Source organism: Vicia villosa, linkage group LG5 (genome assembly GCF_029867415.1).
Source record: "Vicia villosa cultivar HV-30 ecotype Madison, WI linkage group LG5, Vvil1.0, whole genome shotgun sequence".
NCBI classification, from domain to species: Eukaryota; Viridiplantae; Streptophyta; class Magnoliopsida; order Fabales; family Fabaceae; genus Vicia; species Vicia villosa.
In genome coordinates, this window is record NC_081184.1 from 7,256,005 (window position 1) to 7,275,181 (window position 19,177).

The 19,177-nt window shown below is 38.5% G+C and overlaps 1 long non-coding RNA gene across 1 annotated transcript; it reads right to left on the reverse strand.

The window, feature by feature from the left end:
• Positions 1-10,741: 10,741 nt before the first annotated feature.
• Positions 10,742-18,586, reverse strand: LOC131601255 (uncharacterized). The gene is made up of 3 exons (XR_009283603.1): positions 17,702-18,586; positions 12,304-16,403; positions 10,742-11,005 (listed from the first exon to the last, which is right to left on the reverse strand). It is a non-coding gene; the product is annotated as an uncharacterized LOC131601255 (long non-coding RNA).
• Positions 18,587-19,177: the final 591 nt, after the last annotated feature.

Consider the following 19,177-nt stretch of genomic DNA (forward strand, 5'->3'; position numbering starts at 1 on the left):
GTTTAACACGCCAATGGAAATCCCTTAGATTAGGGAATATGAAGAAGGTAGCGGCTGGTGACCGTTCAAGACAGTCCCCAAGTCTCATGACCATCGAGAGGCCAATCAACGTGTACGAATGAAGTTGTCCTTAGTGGGAAGGTTCTCTATACGGAACACAACCTATATAATGACGATATTGGATGAAGTGAAATCCCTACAGGCTAGGGATGAAAGATGTATAGATGGACATCCATATCCTAAAAGTTAGAGAGTGCGCGGGAACAAGCATGGAGTGACCGTTCAGGACAGTCACTAGATCTCATAGCCATCGAGACGCCAATCAAACGCATGCTAATGAAGTTGTCCTTCAAGAAGGATGTGTTTTTTGAAATATAATCCCTACAGGCTAGGGGACGCGTAGATGTAAGCACGTGGTGACTGTTCAAAGTAGTCACTGGATCGCATGGCCATCGAGAGGCCAATCGACGTGCGTAAACGAAGATGTCCTTCTTGGGAAGGACACGTAGTTGTAATGTAATACCCGACATTATATTTATTCAATCTTTATGTTTACTAATAAAAATTGGTATAAAATAAGATGGATAAATATGATGTATATTCTACTAATTGGTATTTAGTGCTAACTAAACTTATTAGTGGCAATAGGAGGGGTATAATGGTACTTTCACCCTTAATTAGAACTTAGGACATGTTTGAATCCCTCATTCCTTTCTTGACCAAAAACAGAATTTGCGAGGGAGAGAAAGAGGAGAAGAAGTGTGGAAAGAGAGGAAGAGGAAGAAGAGTCCCAAAACTTAGTCCAAGCTTCATCCTTGCATGCAACCAATTCTGTCCCAAATCTTGCTCTTTCCATCATCATCATCATTATCATCATCATCTTGCTTGCAGCTTTGTCATCATCATCTTCTCCAACTCTAAGGTGAGTCCATAGTTAGTGACCTTGGGGGTTTTGCATGTAAGGGTTCAATTGGGGTTTGGGGATTATGAGTAAAGTATGAATTAATGATGCTAAACATGTTTGCTTTGCTCTATTCTTTGCATGCTGATGTTTCTAATTGCATTTGTGTGACACATTTTTGTTTGGACTGTTATACAAGTGTAAGGGATCCTCTATAGGTTGTTTGGGACTGATTTAGGGCTTCTAAAACGCAGAAAATTGATTATGCATCAGAGTAATCGGTTACTGGGTCCTGGGTAACCGATTACCCTGTGTAATTTGGCGTTGATGGGCATTTTTGAAGCCAATAATCGGTTACTCTGGGACCAGTAACCGATTACCCTGGGCAAAAGTGCAAAAATCAGCAAACTTCGGAAATTCGTAACTTTCGGCTCGGGTATCGGAATTGCGCAAACTTTATATCGTTGGAAAGCTAGCGACATTTACTATCTAATGTAATTGATCCCCAAATCAGAATTTTTGATTTAATAATATTGGAACCCCACTTAGTGCGCCCCATCGGGCGAGATTTTACGTTACTAACTCCCCCGAGAGCAGTTCTGTTCCGAATAGAGAACCAAACGCCTCCTTAGGCGTGTGAGACTTGTTTAAATTATATTTGAACATGTTAATGCTGTCAATGATCATGGATGTGTTAATTCTTAATATGCGGATCATTAATTAATGCATTATATTGATATGCTTTGTGATGATCATATTATGTTTATTCGTCCGTTCGATTGACGTTCGGAGATGGTTGCTTGTTTGTGGCATGATGCTTTGTGTGATAATGATCATTAATTCCCATTGTTTCGGTTAAACATTCGGGATTGATTGTATTATGTGATTGACGCTTGTTATGCGTGTGGTATGCTAGAATCGAAGTGGGCCACTACTAGGTGGTAAGGCACCATTGTATATGGAATAGTTTCCAATTACCATTGCGATGTGCTCGTGAGTTTCCGTACGGGGTTTTACTCACTTGCTGTTAACACATTGGCGTTCTTGGTATGATTAACACACCTGAACTACCGTTGCAGTGTGCTTGTGAGGGTCTGGAGGCATTTTACTCACTTGCTGTATACACACTCGCGTGCTCGGTATGATGGCGTTATGCGGCTAAGTAAGCCTACGCATAACAGGTAAACCATCTCTAGTGATGCCATGTAGGCTACATCATTAGGTTCCTACCCGGATGGGCTAATGCGTCGAGACGGCGTGTTGCACTTGCTGTTAACACCACGTGCGTACAGATGGTTAATGGGACGGTGTCTCCTCTTAGGCAAGGTCATCTCGCAGCCAAGTAGGCTTGTGCGAACCCATTTAATCATCTTTGCAGGGTGCTTGTGCAAGTCTCTTGACAAATAGGCATGGGTGAACCCACCGAGGGTGTGCGTGCAGCCTTGGTAGTTTGGTTGTTACCACTTCTGGATTCCCCGTACATGGGTATGGGTCTGCATACGTGTTTGTTGTACTATTTGTGTACTTGTGATATGATGACTCCTATGGTTGACGATTCTTGTGTTTGCTCCGTACTTGTACCGGATGTGAGTTTGAACCCCGGATCAATGGTGGATTCGGTTTGGGATGCATGTACCCTGTAGAACCGAGTGGACCCATAGTATAGAAGGACTCACTGAGATTTAGTAATCTCACCCCAATCAACTTATATTTTTTCCAGGTGCAGTTAGTAGCGTTTGATCAGTAACAGGTTTGGACTGAAGACTTGGAAGTGGTGTTGGCTCGAAGACCTCGTTGGTTTTGACATTCCGCTGTGCAAGATCCATTGAAGACTCATGTATTATGCTTCTCTTTAGAATTTCATGTTGTATTTTATATGGATCTTTCTATAACTATAGCTTCTGTATGTACTCAATATCAATTTTAACGTTTCATGCATAATATACTAGTCAGTTATGTATGGGGTGTTACAGTTGGTATCAGAGCAGGTCGATTCTCGGCCGAGCCATGAGACATCACTAGCAATTCCTTTTCCTCCTCTCAAGTGTGCGTTGCTAGCCTGATTTTACTGAAATCTCATTCAGTTGTTGAACTTGATCAACTCATCGACTGAGTGTGAGACAGTAGAATTACGGCAGAGCCGCCACGAGGACTCGTAAAACCTGCAAGGTTGTGAACCTAAGTTGTTGGAGTGGGATGAGTAATGAATTGTTGGACATTTTAAGTGGATGATATTGGAGTCATCAAGATTAAGGAGAGCGTTCGACACGAAGTAGTGATACCCAAACTGTCAAGGTGTGGATTGAGGCAGCTAAAACCCCCAGGATTTTGATTGGACGAAGTGAAACCTTCTCTAAGTCTTGGTAATAGCAAGGGAAATCCAAATAGGATTGAGTAGGAGCCTTGTAAGTGAGATTCTCCAAAGGTGTTGAGCTGTGAATTAGTAGGATTCAGTACTGATGATGATGTCGGTGTTAAGTGTGACGGATGAGCTGATAGGACAAAATGGCCTTTGGAAATGCGGACAGAAGAGTTAGACCATTCTGATTGCGCTAGTATGGACAATAATTGGTTGGATGAAGTATTAGATCCTGATCCAACTTGAAGTACCCTAAGCAAGAGTAGATACCTAGTAGATGTTGGTGGAATGTACGAGTGTGGTAGCTTACGATTGGGTGAGGCTTGAATACCCGGTCGATAGAAGAGGATATGTATTTCTGTTCTTATCATTTTATATTTAAGTTCTAGAACTACGCTAGATGGAATATGAAATGATGTAGAAGCGTGAAATGCAATAACCTAAGTTCTTGTTAGTTGTTGTTCGTCTGACCCCGAGTGAAGCCATAGAACTACGCTTGGCGTTGGGCGTTCAGGCGAGTAAGAACTAAGATCTATCTGGAACGTCAGTAGGATGATCGCAGTTGAGTCGACTGTTAGGAACCATGGTATTCCTATATGGACTGAATTATCCTTGGAATCTCATGCATGCGTGGGACGAGTGGGTACCCGCACTGCATGGTAACCCGAAGTTGAACTTCAAATCTTCGTGCTTGGCGTTTTGGCTTTCCGAGTAAGTAACCTTGATGTGTAGCACTCTCAGGTTTTAGCATCCTGAGGAGTGTGATTCGAAGGACTTGAGGGACGATGAACCCGTTGGAGGCCTGTTCAGACACTTGTCGATTGCAACTATAGGATACGTGTGGAGATCATTATACGCCACTGAAGTAGGTTACCTGAATACATGGCCTCGGAGTTAGACCACCATGTTGGTACTACCAGAAAGGTATAATGCCACAGTATCGCTATCGTGCACAGAGATGCGTGAGTCATCTTTTTCCGACATGTGTGGGACAAAGGTGATATGAAGCTCAAGGTAGAATTCTGACGTGATACTCATGATACACAGATCCAAACTCTCATAAGGTATGTGGGATAAGGATCCATACGTCGCGCTCGATAGTAGAGGAATGACTAGACAACCAATGGTGAAATGGATCAAGATCCAATACTATCCTTATGGAGACCCTGAGTGATCGTGATCGCATGAGTTAGTATCCGATTGCACCTTGGGGATGTTCTCGTTTCGTGAAGTGTTAAGTTGGAAATTTTGCATGAGTTACTAGAGTGAAACTTATGTGCGGTCATGATATCCTGGTCTGCATAGTGAGTGGCTATCATGTACCATTGGCGACCGGTAATGGAATATGCGAATTGTGTCTTGGACTAGTTCGATGTGCGATGTGTCTGGTAAGGTATTGCTAGATACTCTGAGTGGAGAAGTGTTAATCTTGGTAAAGCATGGACATTTTGGTTTGAGAACTGTTAAGGAGTTTATAAGAGAGATGTTCGAAGTGCAATTTCTTGCATTGTAGCTACACTCTGACTGTTAGAAGCACCGCAATGAAGGATGCAGCCGCCGAAGAAATCAGTTTAGTTCAGAGGCAGAACAAACATTAGATGACTGTGTGAATGGAGTGTGGCTATGGGAGTATTGTTATATCGGTAAGTCGCACGAGTTATCAGAGGTGATGCCATGCTAAGAGAGAGAAGGTGTATAGTTGGGTAGAAGTTGTGTAAAATTGCTAGAGTTATCATGAACTGCAGTATGTCATGAAGGATTCAATATACCGGTTGAGCAACAAAGATTGGTTGGAATGAAAAACATAGCAGTTGTATGCTGTGGAAATCAGTAACAGGAAAGAACCTCTAAGTCAGTGAGTGTTTGGGTTTCAATGTCCTGAGGATGAAACGTGTACCTAGGTTGTGGTAGATGAACTATATGGAATGGGAGAGTAAGTAGAAGCTTGATTCTGGAGAGTACGCAACTTCAAAGAGTAGTAGTCGGTGATGGATGTATATGGAGTTCTGGCACGTGTTGTAATTGGACAACTGTGGATAAGGAATTATTGTGTATTAATGGAAGCTAAGTGAATTATGGATATAATGTGACTCAGAGGATTTCAAGGTGTGTGACTTGTTGGAATCAGAGTAGCGCAACGGATCAAGGAAGAATCAGATAAGTCTGAGATAGGAATGAACAGACTATTTATAGGATTTTATGTTAGGATGAAAGTATCTTCCTAAGGGAAATTGTCGAAGCAACGTTTCGTTCATTACAGTCTCTCAAGGATCACCATAACTTGAGAGGTGTTATCAATGGACCAGCTTGGGAATACATTTTGTGGATGGCATGCAGTCCGACGTTCGTAGGTCATCAGTTTAGCTTGCAAGTCACAAGGGTTGGACTGAGTACCAGACCGTTGAAATGCTGGAGGCTAGAGAGGACATTCAGTTGGCGCAAGTTCTTTGTGGTCATGCCTTGTGTACTATGATTGTACAGGAAGACTGGTACAATGGTTACAGGTCAGTTGTTGAATTTCACGTCTTATCAGTAGAATCTTGTTCGAAGTTGTTGAATGTCAAGGCGATAGTTGCAAGACGATTACACCTTCGCGGTTTACGCTGACAGTTGTATAAGTAAAGATAAATTTGGAACAATCATCCTAAGACTTTGGGAACCAGGGGTTAAGATCGAGGAATTTGGAGATCACCTAATGACATTGTATAGACTCGATTGGAGAATAACTTGAAGTGTTATCTCAGAAGCAACGTTGTGGCGGTAATTCTCAAGTGGGAAGTAATTCAAGGAGCTGAGTGGATCAGTAATGTTTGTTGAACGAAGGATATTTGACATGAGCGGATTATTAGAGTTTTTGAAGTTCTGGAGATTCAGTGCAGAGCAGTGAAGGTCAAGGGCCCTAGAAGGATCTTTCCCCAGATATGTCAAGATGAAGTATCTGGATAGACTTGTTGCTTGAGAGTCAAGGTTCTAACCATGCATAGTGGGACGCAGGTGTTTTAGCAAATTATGTTTCTTCGTATGGAATGACCCTCAGACAGAGTAGTGAGATTATCTGAAGAGAAATGTGAGTAACATTCTTTCCCTTGGTTGGATAGATGTGAAGAGTTGGTTTTTCACGATGATTGAAAGGAATTCGAGGACGACTTCTATTTAAGGGGGGGAGAATGTAATACCCGACATTATATTTATTCAATCTTTATGTTTACTAATAAAAATTGGTATAAAATAAGATGGATAAATATGATGTATATTCTACTAATTGGTATTTAGTGCTAACTAAACTTATTAGTGGCAATAGGAGGGGTATAATGGTACTTTCACCCTTAATTAGAACTTAGGACATGTTTGAATCCCTCATTCCTTTCTTGACCAAAAACAGAATTTGTGAGGGAGAGAAAGAGGAGAAGAAGCGTGGAAAGAGAGGAAGAGGAAGAAGAGTCCCAAAACTTAGTCCAAGCTTCATCCTTGCATGCAACCAATTCTGTCCCAAATCTTTCTCTTTCCATCATCATCATCATCATCATCATCATCATCTTGCTTGCAGCTCTGTCATCATCATCTTCTCCAACCCTAAGGTGAGTCCATAGTTAGTGACCTTGGGGGGTTTTGCATGTAAGGGTTCAATTGGGGTTTAGGGATTATGAGTAAAGTATGAATTAATGATACTAAACATGTTTGCTTTGCTCTATTCTTTGCATGCTGATGTTTCTAATTGCATTTGTGTGACACATTTTCGTTTGGACTGTTATACAAGTGTAAGGGATCCTCTATAGGTTGTTTGGGACTGATTTAGGGCTTCTAAAACGCAGAAAATTGATTCTGCATCAGAGTAATCGGTTACTGGGTCCTGGGTAACCGATTACCCTGTGTAATTTGGCGTTGATGGGCATTTTTGAACCCAGTAATCGGTTACTCTGTGACCAGTAACCGATTACCCTGGGCAAAAGTGCAAAAATCAGCAAACTTCGGAAATTCGTAACTTTCGGCTCGGGTATCGGAATTGCGCAAACTTTATATCGTTGAAAAGCTAGCGACATGTACTATCTAATGTAATTGATCCCCAAATCAGAATGTTTGATTTAATAATATTGGAATCCCACTTAGTGCGCCCCATCGGGCGAGATTTTACGTTACTAACTCCCCCGAGAGCAGTTCTGTTCCGAATAGAGAACCGAACGCCTCCTTAGGCGTGTGAGACTTGTTTAAATTATATTTGAACATGTTAATGCTGTCAATGATCATGGATGTGTTAATTCTTAATATGCGGATCATTAATTAATGCATTATATTGATATGCTTTGTGATGACCATATTATGTTTATTCGTCCGTTCGATTGACGTTCGGAGATGGTTGCTTGTTTGTGGCATGATGCTTTGTGTGATAATGATCATTAATTCCCATTGTTTCGGTTAAACATTCAGGATTGATTGTATTGTGTGATTGACGCTTGTTATGCGTGTGGTATGCTAGAATCGAAGTGGGCCACTACTAGGTGGTAAGGCACCATTGTATATGGAATAGTTTCCAATTACCATTGCGATGTGCTCGTGAGTTTCCGTACGGGTGTCATACCCCAAAATTTACCTCCCACACTTTTCTCATAACAAAAGCAAGGTTCAAATCTCAAGGCATGGCTCATTCACATAATCCAGATAATTCACAGTCAACTGATCCAAATTGAAAGGTCAATCATAATCAAGGCATGATCCAAACTTTAACCATTGGGCAAATATCAAGTATGGGGGGCATAACCATCATTTGATCAAGAATTGATCATGATTCCAATAATAGAAACTCAGAGATGAACAAATATGAAAAGGTTCAAATTAGGGTTTCTTAGGAGAAAGTCAACCCAACTTTGACTGAGCATAACTTTCATCAGAAATTCCCCACTCAAAGCCTATTTTGAAGAAAATTGAATTCTCTACAACTTTGTGTCTCACAAGCCAAGGCTAAAAATGCTTCATTTAAGAGATACAAAGCAAAAGATTACAGGTCATTTTCAGGCATCCTTCAAAAGCAGTTTTTTCCCAAAAGAGATATGATCAAGATAAAAGCTTCAAATGAGAAATATGTTCCGAAGTGGCTTGTAGAGGACCTCTTGAGGTTTCTAAAAAGTATTAGAACTCCCTCATAGCTTAAAAATTGAGAGAGATATGCTTGATCAAAGTTAGGTGATTTTGAGGGACCAAATGTGAAAAAGGAGGGCCCAAAAAGAGAAATTTTGCAAATGGGCCTATGATTTTATGGTACAAACTTGATCCACAAGCCATTATCTTGTCCAAAACAAAGGGCACGAAATTTATCATATTAATTGATTTAATATATTTTTTAAAATTAATTTTTAATGATTTAATTAAATGAAAAATCAAATATTATGGTAAAATATTCATATAGGCCAATTTCAATCAGTATTAATGGCAAAATATATTGTTATTTTCGTGCTAAATCAAGTGGAAGGGAGTGATGCAATATTTGGACCAAATTAGAAACTTAAGATTCAAGAAAAATCAAATTTTCTCAACAATGGAAAGATTTGATTCAAAGGCCTTTTTAATTCTTTTTTGACCTAAATTGCATCTCCTATAAGTATTAAACACAAGGCACAAGGGTTGGGGTCGAAAATTCTGATCAGAGGCAAGAGTGCAAGAACCAAAAAAAAAGCTTCAAGAATATCAATTCGGTTTTGAAGAATTTGAAGCTTTCAACAAGAATCAAAGGTTTCAAAAGCTTCTGCAAGGGATTTGGAACGTGTTTGGATCATCACACGACTTCAGCACCCCCAGAATTTCTCCAAACAAGCCAAGGTAAGTCGTTTCAGATTCTTGCTCGATTGACATAACATAGGCATGTTCTTGTTATTTTGATTACATGTTTAGCTTTCCCTAAGTGTTGTGATGGATTCTGGATTATTTGGTTAAGTTTGATGCGTCCTGGGATGATCGGCCATTGAAGGCCGATCCAAGCTTTTAGGGTTCGTTTTGGGGGTTTCTTATGGGGATAAAATTGGGTCAAAATAAATGCATGAGCGAATTCGCATGGCTGAGACGAATCAGTTTCAAGTATCGCGAAATATTTATGTGAGGGCATGTTCGATTCGCTATTTTGGTGGTCTGGTTTGCTACGAAGGAAAACGTAGCAATTTCGTAGCTATTTTCCTGAATATTTGCAGGTTCAGTGAAGGAGATGATGATGTGTCTCCATAGCATTGGTCCGTTTGAAATTCGCGCGCTTGAATTTCCGTTTAGGAAGACTATTCTTATATATTTAACCAGGCGCGTTTAATAAACAACTAACCACGTTAGTTGAAGTGGTAGCGCTTGCTGTGTGTAACCTAGGGGTCTGGGGTTCGACACCCAGCTCCAGCATTATTTTTTTAGAAAATAACACTTCCTGATCCAGCGCGTGCGCCTGCGTACAGAGCACCATGCACCCCTTAAATCTGGCATTTAATCTTCACTAGACTTAGATCCAACGCCCCAGCTTGACTCCCCATACTATACACCATAACAGCAGCCACATTGAATAGAAATCCTAATTAACTAATTTATTTAATTAATATAATTGATTTTTGATATTTCTTTTATATAATTAATTTTATTAATAATTATTTTTTTAATAAAATAAATACATGATAATTATATTAAAATTCTTAATTTGTTATTCGCGCCGATTAAATCGATTAATCGCTGTGGTTAATAATATTTTTAATTAAAATGTTATTTAATAAAATATAATCAATTTCTATTATTTTGGTTAAATGGTCGCAATTATTTTATTAATTGTGATGATTAACCGTATTCCTTCCGATTTAATTTATTATTCTTTTTAATCGAATCAATCGATTACGAGGGGTAACAATGCATATAAAAATTCTATAAAATTATTAAGTAAAAATACCTTAATTCATTATTAGTGATGATCGAAGCAATCGATTAAAATTGATGATGATGCAAATTATTAATCTTTTAACTATGGGGATCGAACCTATTGATCGTCGCGGTTAATTGTGCCAAATCAGGGTTGTACGCCCTAAATCCTAATAATTCTAAATTCCATCCAAAACTACAATTACAAACCAAACTGCGATAGGCCGACGAAAAAGCCTCTAAAAAACCATATCAAATCAAATTCCAACTCTAAATGGCGTACAACTCTTCCCGAACTACGTAGACTCTGATCCTCCCTAAGGAGGTACGTAGGCACTTGGCAACAAGGCGAGTCCCCCACCCTAAAATCTCAATTTTGCCCTTTTCACTTCATTAGCTATAAAACCTTAACAGTTAGCCATAAACCTTTATCTCTAAGTGTTAGCCTTCAGGAAAAGGGTTGAGGGTGCCTAATACCTTCCCTCAGCCTGATTATAATAACTTACCCTCAATTGTAACACCCTTCTAAACCCCAGCGGAAATATAATAAAAATCAGAGTAATTATACAACAAGGATGTTACAATTAATAAAATAAACAAAACTCCAAGTCGTTTGTCATGCTTTATTAAGAATAATCCAAAATATCAAAATACATGTTCAGCACAGCGGAAACTCATTCAACAATGTTATAAAACATTTCCGATAAAATCAACGGTACATTATACAATAATGGCAAAATAGTGTATCACTAGTCAACTCTAAGACTATCGTCCCCCAGTGTTACAAGATCAGAGCATGACCGACATGACCCAACATAACTGGATAAACTCTACGAGTCATCCTCACCGATCGCTTAGGCCGCTACTTCAATCTGAAATCATTAAAGTAAGGGTGAGACTACATCATAATTAAATAGCATTATAAATCGTCCGATATAGAATTCATAAGCAATTATCCACCCTACTTAGCATATTCAGATTAATCAATTCATACCAATCACAAGCACAAGTCAATAGTATGCAACAATAACACAACACAATCATAACACCGGATTTCATCCTGACATGTCACAATTTATACAAAGACCATGCAGACTCTTATGCATGTGGTACCATACATGGGATACACCCATCCAACTGATCTTTTTCATCACCGAGATACAGTTTAACCAGCACAAATTCCACACAATGGGAATTATGCCCACCATTTTGATCCATTTCATCACCGGGATCCATCACCAAAAATGTATGCGAATGAATGCAACATATAACATGCTTACAACATCACCAATCCGATGTATCACATCGTCTCATTATCATCACCAATTCATCACCGATAAGCATGCATAGTTTTAGCATTCATACAATTATATCACACGCATACATGTAAAACATCACCCAATAAATAATATAAACACGATACAAAACTCGGACCTTACGTCCATATCACCTATTCATCATATACAATTCACACCACATATAACATCAATCACAGTTATATCATTACAACATCACCACATTGTCACATTAACCAAATCATGCACACAATGTACAAAACACGTCATAAACGAAATAAATCAAGATTTTCAAAATAAAATCAAGTTATTGTTGTTTTCTTTACTTTATATCATAGAGTATTTAATTTAAGAAACAACGTCCAAAACGGCGTCTAAAACGGACTTACGGTTTGAAAATTAGAGGCTTTTAAAGTTAGAACAGTTCTCAAAACGTGCTGCTGGAATTTTGTACTGGAACCCGGTTCGTCCCACATGGGAACCGGTTCCTGGACCCAAAAATGCCATTTTTAACGTTTACAAACACTGGAACCCGGTTCCTCCCACATGGGAACCGGTTCCTACGAACCCAGTAGCTGAAAAAAGTGATTTTTAAGACTTTTATGCATCCCAAACACATACCAACTCATACCATTTCGAAATTGATCATCAATAACATCAAAATACTTCAAATACATGATTCTAATGCACAAACAACATACCACAACACCATGTAACATCACTACATCATCAATTGCAGTCAATTCATCAAATCATACATGTCAGTGTTGGAATTTCACAAAACCTAACATCCCAAATAGAGATTCTAATCCCTTATTTCAATCCTATCATCATCAAAATTATAATACCATATAATTAGAGTAATCACCCCTTACCTGGAATTAGTTTCTTGATTCTCCTTGAGCTTTGGGGTTTTCCTCCTCCTTGCTCCTCTTCTCTTCTCTTGTTCTTTCACGTGTTCTTCCTTTTCTCTCCAACTTTTCATTTTTCACGTACTGACTCTTTTTTCCATATTTCCCTTATTTTATGAAAACATAAAATGGTTAGTAATGGGCTTACTCACTTAGCACCCTCATACTACTAACCTCACCATCCGGCCCAATGGCCCTTAAATCCATAATCCTACAATAATTCAACCAAATACCAAAATAATTCTAATAAATAATTTAATTTCCAATTAAATTAAAATTAGAAAATATGGGGCGTTACAACTCTCCCCCACTAAAAGAGTTTTCGTCCTCGAAAACATACTTCAAGTGAAAAGTTCCAAATAGGAGTCCTTCATCTGAGTCTCCTGTTCTCAGTTAACACTTTCTTAGTCGAACCTCAAAACTCATCTAACATAACCAACATAAGCATGTCTCATGCATTCAATCTCAGCTCTTACGTCGCATTTGACCATCCCAAGGTATACCACTTGCTATATCTCCAAAAGGTTAACAACAATGAAACGTCAGGGTGTGATCCATACAATAAGCCCAATAACTGAGTAATATAATTACACAACCATGGTATGACCACACCCGATCAGCACTGCAGTAAAGCATTTCATCTACCGAACGTACCAACCTTAGACACACTTTTCCATCCGAGCGATGAAATAACGCTCACACTTTTCACCAACTGCTTCCTTCAAGAGCTCGATAATAACATTCCTATACCATTGAATTTCAACCATCTGACTCCTCTCAAGTCATACCAGCAATTATCCAACAAGTTATATTCTGCTTTTGCTGCACTATTTTGATTACTCATTACAATCATCATTACCAATTAGATTTCTCAGTTTTATCCAATTTCGACTCTCTTTACTCATTCGTTCCAGAATCCTTCTTTATCATACATGGTACTCATCTACCATTTAGCAACACTTACTCGCACTCAAAACAAAGTCCTGATTTACTTCCTCTATTTAAAAATTTCAACCATCAGAATGAGTACACACAAGTAATTATAATTACACTCATCATCCTTAATATACCATTGCTTACAAAATAGCTCAAACCGAGTCTCGCTCTTCTCTAAGGATTGAATCAACTTCGTTCTTCATAGAGTATAATTCCTCATTATATCTGGAAATCTACAATAATACCTTACAACAGTACAAAATTATTATAGCATCATATAGTATCAACTCATCACCTTAGTTTCGCTTAATACATACTCGTTGACTAAGTACATCCATAATAACATACTCATCATCTCGGCAATTATTCACAAGAGTTCTAATTCTCTAGCACGACATCCTCGCATCCACTAGATTCTAAATCTAGCATATAGATCAATTCATGTTCTCTACGTAGGCTCCCGGCTTATTAATTCCTCACTGCCCACGAGTAGTACTCGCACACTAATCCACATCACACTTTCGTTGCGCGATTCTGATTACCCGTCTTAAGTCACCGTCCAATATATTTCACTCTTTCCTATTCACTTCTTCATAAATTCATACAACATGGTGAGTGATTATTCTCACGGCTTAGTATCCATCATATCCTAAACCATTAAGGTAACAAACAAGCTCATCCTATCTATATGATTCCGTCTACTATCAACAAGAGATTAAGGGTGATCAAGTCCTCAATTTGTCAATAGATAGCCGACAACCATATTTAAGCATAAACCGTCGTTACTACATAATAGTGTCCTTTTCCGAGTTTGTACTCAAACTCATTAACATTGTCATAGTCCAATAGTTCACTCTGAGTCTTTACAACTCGCACACTTCCCTCTCATTGGATCTTGTCAGTGAGATACCAACATCCAAACATTTTACACAAACCACTTCATAGTCACTTAGCGTCACACGCTTGTTAAGTACTTCCAACTTCATAATCACTAATATACTCGTACCTTTCTATTTATCTCGTTCTGAATCAAAATCCTCATCTAGCAAAAGACCGCGATAACATTCATAACTCGTGGTTTCACTCTAAATCCCATGACATCTTTTGCACCCAAGTATCATTCCACTCGGAATCTCAACAAATTCTTCCTCACTCCAATAGGTGTAAGAAATCCTCTACAATTCTTCTTCTATACATGTTGTTGCTTTGGCATCATAAATACGACTTCAACCGTACTAAAACTTATTTCACCCTTTCTACTAATTCACTCCTCATTAAAATCCATCGGTACTCAAATCATCTTTATTACCAAACATATCATCAACTTATTCCTCAACAACATATTCTACTCAATTTTGTTTCAAACAATCACGGTAGTAGGCCTTCCTATTCAATAAGTTTTGCGCTTCCCTAACCGACTTCAGAATATCTCCTCATAGGATAAAAAGTTATGGGTTTTTAAAGTAAAAACAATTTTCCAAAAACACACAGTAGAACCCGGTTCCTCCCACACAAGAACCGGTTCCTGGCTGCTTCCCATAACTCGTCTCTGATTTTTACTATGGGGAACCGGGTTGTCTCTATCTGGGAACCGGTTCCCAACAACCCAAAATTCCCACGCCTCTGTTTTTATAATTGGAACACATTTCAAACAAGTTTTAAACATCAAATAACAACATATATCATGGTTATTAAGTCAGCTTCGCAATGCCCCAAACGACACTTAAATTAGACACTCGAATCTCAAGATATGAATTTTCCAATCGTTGTCCAAAATTGCAACACTGACGCCATGCAGCGACACCTTAAATGATATTTCAAAAACTCCTCAAATGGTACAATTAATTCCTAAAATTTCTTCTCAACAAACCTTTTAATTATTTCTTCACTCCATTCAACTCTGACACTGACATCCCGTGCCGTACCAACAAACAAGTCTAGTTCTAAGAGCACGCGTAACCGCAACTTCACCTCTTTCCAACATCATCCTGTCACAATTAAATATTTACAGCTGCTGCAACCATTTTTATAATAAAGTTCATCTCTTTAGCTTTCCGACGCTTCAAACGGAACTCAAATCGGATGTCCAGAACTCCTGTTATGAATTTTCGAAGTTCTGCAGCTATTCAGCAATTTTCCTGCGTTTTGCTTACGAAAATTTCATTCCAAAACTCATTCTCTTCAACTCGATCATATTCCAAACAGCCCCTTATCATATCTCTTCACTTCCAAACATTATTATAACTTGAGCAACACATCCCATTGTCGAAGTGCAATTTCTGAAACATTACGACCGCAATCCTTTTTGCAACTTGCAGCTGAACCTCTTCCGAGACGCAAGGCTACTTAACTGACAACTTTGCAGCCCCTCAGTAGAGCTGATACATTGCAACTTCTTAATTTCCCTCTCCTACAGATAATCATCAATGACCTCTAATCATCTTCCTTCCATATGTTCCAACTTAGCTACCAGTCGAGTCCTAATTCTAAGTCACCTTCAATTCAGAAAACAACAAACTCCAACAACGCTTGCACGGTTGCCAACAACAGCTGACTGAATCAATCATCTTACAAGTGAACATAACCGAGAAGCAAAGCTTCTCCCCCACTTCGCTCAAACCAACCCCTGCAACAAAACAAACAAGTACCGACAGTGATCCACTCACATGTCGCGTACCAAGGGCTAATACGCTGACAGTATTCAACTGTCGTGCAACTCAACAGACTCAACAATTGGCCGGACGGACCGACCTGCTCTGATACCACTATTGTAACACCCTTCTAAACCCCAGCGGAAATATAATAAAAATCAGAGTAATTATACAACAAGGATGTTACAATTAATAAAATAAACAAAACTCCAAGTCGTTTGTCATGCTTTATTAAGAATAATCCAAAATATCAAAATACATGTTCAGCACAGCGGAAACTCATTCAACAATGTTATAAAACATTTCCGATAAAATCAACGGTACATTATACAATAATGGCAAAATAGTGTATCACTAGTCAACTCTAAGACTATCGTCCCCCAGTGTTACAAGATCAGAGCATGACCGACATGACCCAACATAACTGGATAAACTCTACGAGTCATCCTCACCGATCGCTTAGGCCGCTACTTCAATCTGAAATCATTAAAGTAAGGGTGAGACTACATCATAATTAAATAGCATTATAAATCGTCCGATATAGAATTCATAAGCAATTATCCACCCTACTTAGCATATTCAGATTAATCAATTCATACCAATCACAAGCACAAGTCAATAGTATGCAACAATAACACAACACAATCATAACACCGGATTTCATCCTGACATGTCACAATTTATACAAAGACCATGCAGACTCTTATGCATGTGGTACCATACATGGGATACACCCATCCAACTGATCTTTTTCATCACCGAGATACAGTTTAACCAGCACAAATTCCACACAATGGGAATTATGCCCACCATTTTGATCCATTTCATCACCGGGATCCATCACCAAAAATGTATGCGAATGAATGCAACATATAACATGCTTACAACATCACCAATCCGATGTATCACATCGTCTCATTATCATCACCAATTCATCACCGATAAGCATGCATAGTTTTAGCATTCATACAATTATATCACACGCATACATGTAAAACATCACCCAATAAATAATATAAACACGATACAAAACTCGGACCTTACGTCCATATCACCTATTCATCATATACAATTCACACCACATATAACATCAATCACAGTTATATCATTACAACATCACCACATTGTCACATTAACCAAATCATGCACACAATGTACAAAACACGTCATAAACGAAATAAATCAAGATTTTCAAAATAAAATCAAGTTATTGTTGTTTTCTTTACTTTATATCATAGAGTATTTAATTTAAGAAACAACGTCCAAAACGGCGTCTAAAACGGACTTACGGTTTGAAAATTAGAGGCTTTTAAAGTTAGAACAGTTCTCAAAACGTGCTGCTGGAATCTTGTACTGGAACCCGGTTCGTCCCACATGGGAACCGGTTCCTGGACCCAAAAATGCCATTTTTAACGTTTACAAACACTGGAACCCGGTTCCTCCCACATGGGAACCGGTTCCTACGAACCCAGTAGCTGAAAAAAGTGATTTTTAAGACTTTTATGCATCCCAAACACATACCAACTCATACCATTTCGAAATTGATCATCAATAACATCAAAATACTTCAAATACATGATTCTAATGCACAAACAACATACCACAACACCATGTAACATCACTACATCATCAATTGCAGTCAATTCATCAAATCATACATGTCAGTGTTGGAATTTCACAAAACCTAACATCCCAAATAGAGATTCTAATCCCTTATTTCAATCCTATCATCATCAAAATTATAATACCATATAATTAGAGTAATCACCCCTTACCTGGAATTAGTTTCTTGATTCTCCTTGAGCTTTGGGGTTTTCCTCCTCCTTGCTCCTCTTCTCTTCTCTTGTTCTTTCACGTGTTCTTCCTTTTCTCTCCAACTTTTCATTTTTCACGTACTGACTCTTTTTTCCATATTTCCCTTATTTTATGAAAACATAAAATGGTTAGTAATGGGCTTACTCACTTAGCACCCTCATACTACTAACCTCACCATCCGGCCCAATGGCCCTTAAATCCATAATCCTACAATAATTCAACCAAATACCAAAATAATTCTAATAAATAATTTAATTTCCAATTAAATTAAAATTAGAAAATATGGGGTGTTACATCAATCTCTTATCTGCGTAGGGTTTCCTATTCGCCCTTCAGAATAGGTGGCGACTCTCCGAAAGCTGAAATTTTTTAGGCAGGTTGCTACAGCTGGCGACTCTGTTGGGGAGAACACTCTTAGTGAATTATTATGCTCCTAAGGCTTGAAGGGTTTAGGTTTATGAGTCGTAGTTTGTGGTTTGTGGTTTGTGGCGCATTTTAGGGTTGGCAATTTGCCACATTTAGGGTTTGGGGGAGGTTTATCTTTATTTGTTTATTTGTCTTATGTTTGTTTATCTGCCTGAAAATATCTGCTTTATTATTGTATATTTTGCTCTATTTTATGTCAGTTAAACCTTAAATGTGGGAGTTAACCTTGAGATCACTAGGGGAGTACGAATCTCCTACGAATCTCATTGATAACTCCACTCGGAGTGAGTTAGGTATTTGGAAAGGTCCGAAACGAAGCTTGACTTTGTGGAGGGGTGGACTGGATACTTAGCTGATCTCTCCGAGAACCTACCCCAAAAATTCGAACCTCATGGATAAAATGAGTCGTTTTAAAATCCGAAGAGACAAAGAGTCTCGGAGGCTACGAACGACCCCATGAGACCTTCTAAGAACCCCCCACAAAAGGTTGGCTCCCTAGAGCCCCATACGTCGAACCTATGAACCTGGGTCTCTTAAAACATTGTGTTATATTTGATTTGTTTTATATGTTTTTTTTGTTACTATGTTTTCCTTTTCCGTTGTGTGTTTGCATGCATCATCTCTCATTTGCATCATCATCATGTTTTATCCATAAAAAATAGTAAATAAAAAAAATATGATATAAATGTAAAAATATATTCTATTTGGTGAATGTGTAGGAAGGATGAGTACCAAGAAGACCATTGTTCACTTTTCCGTTTCCACTCCGGATATCAAGAAGCTGAAAATAATCAAGGAAAAATTACCATCAAGTGCTTTGGATAGGTTTGTAATCCGCTATGGGAACATTTTGGACTTGCTAAAAGTAAGAGTGCAAGAAGAAGCAATTACTGCCTTGGTTCAATTTTACGACCCTCCGCTTAGATGCTTCACTTTTCAAGACTTTCAGTTGGCTCCAACTTTGGAGGAGATAGATGCTACGTTGGGGTTCTCAAAATTTAAAAAGGAAT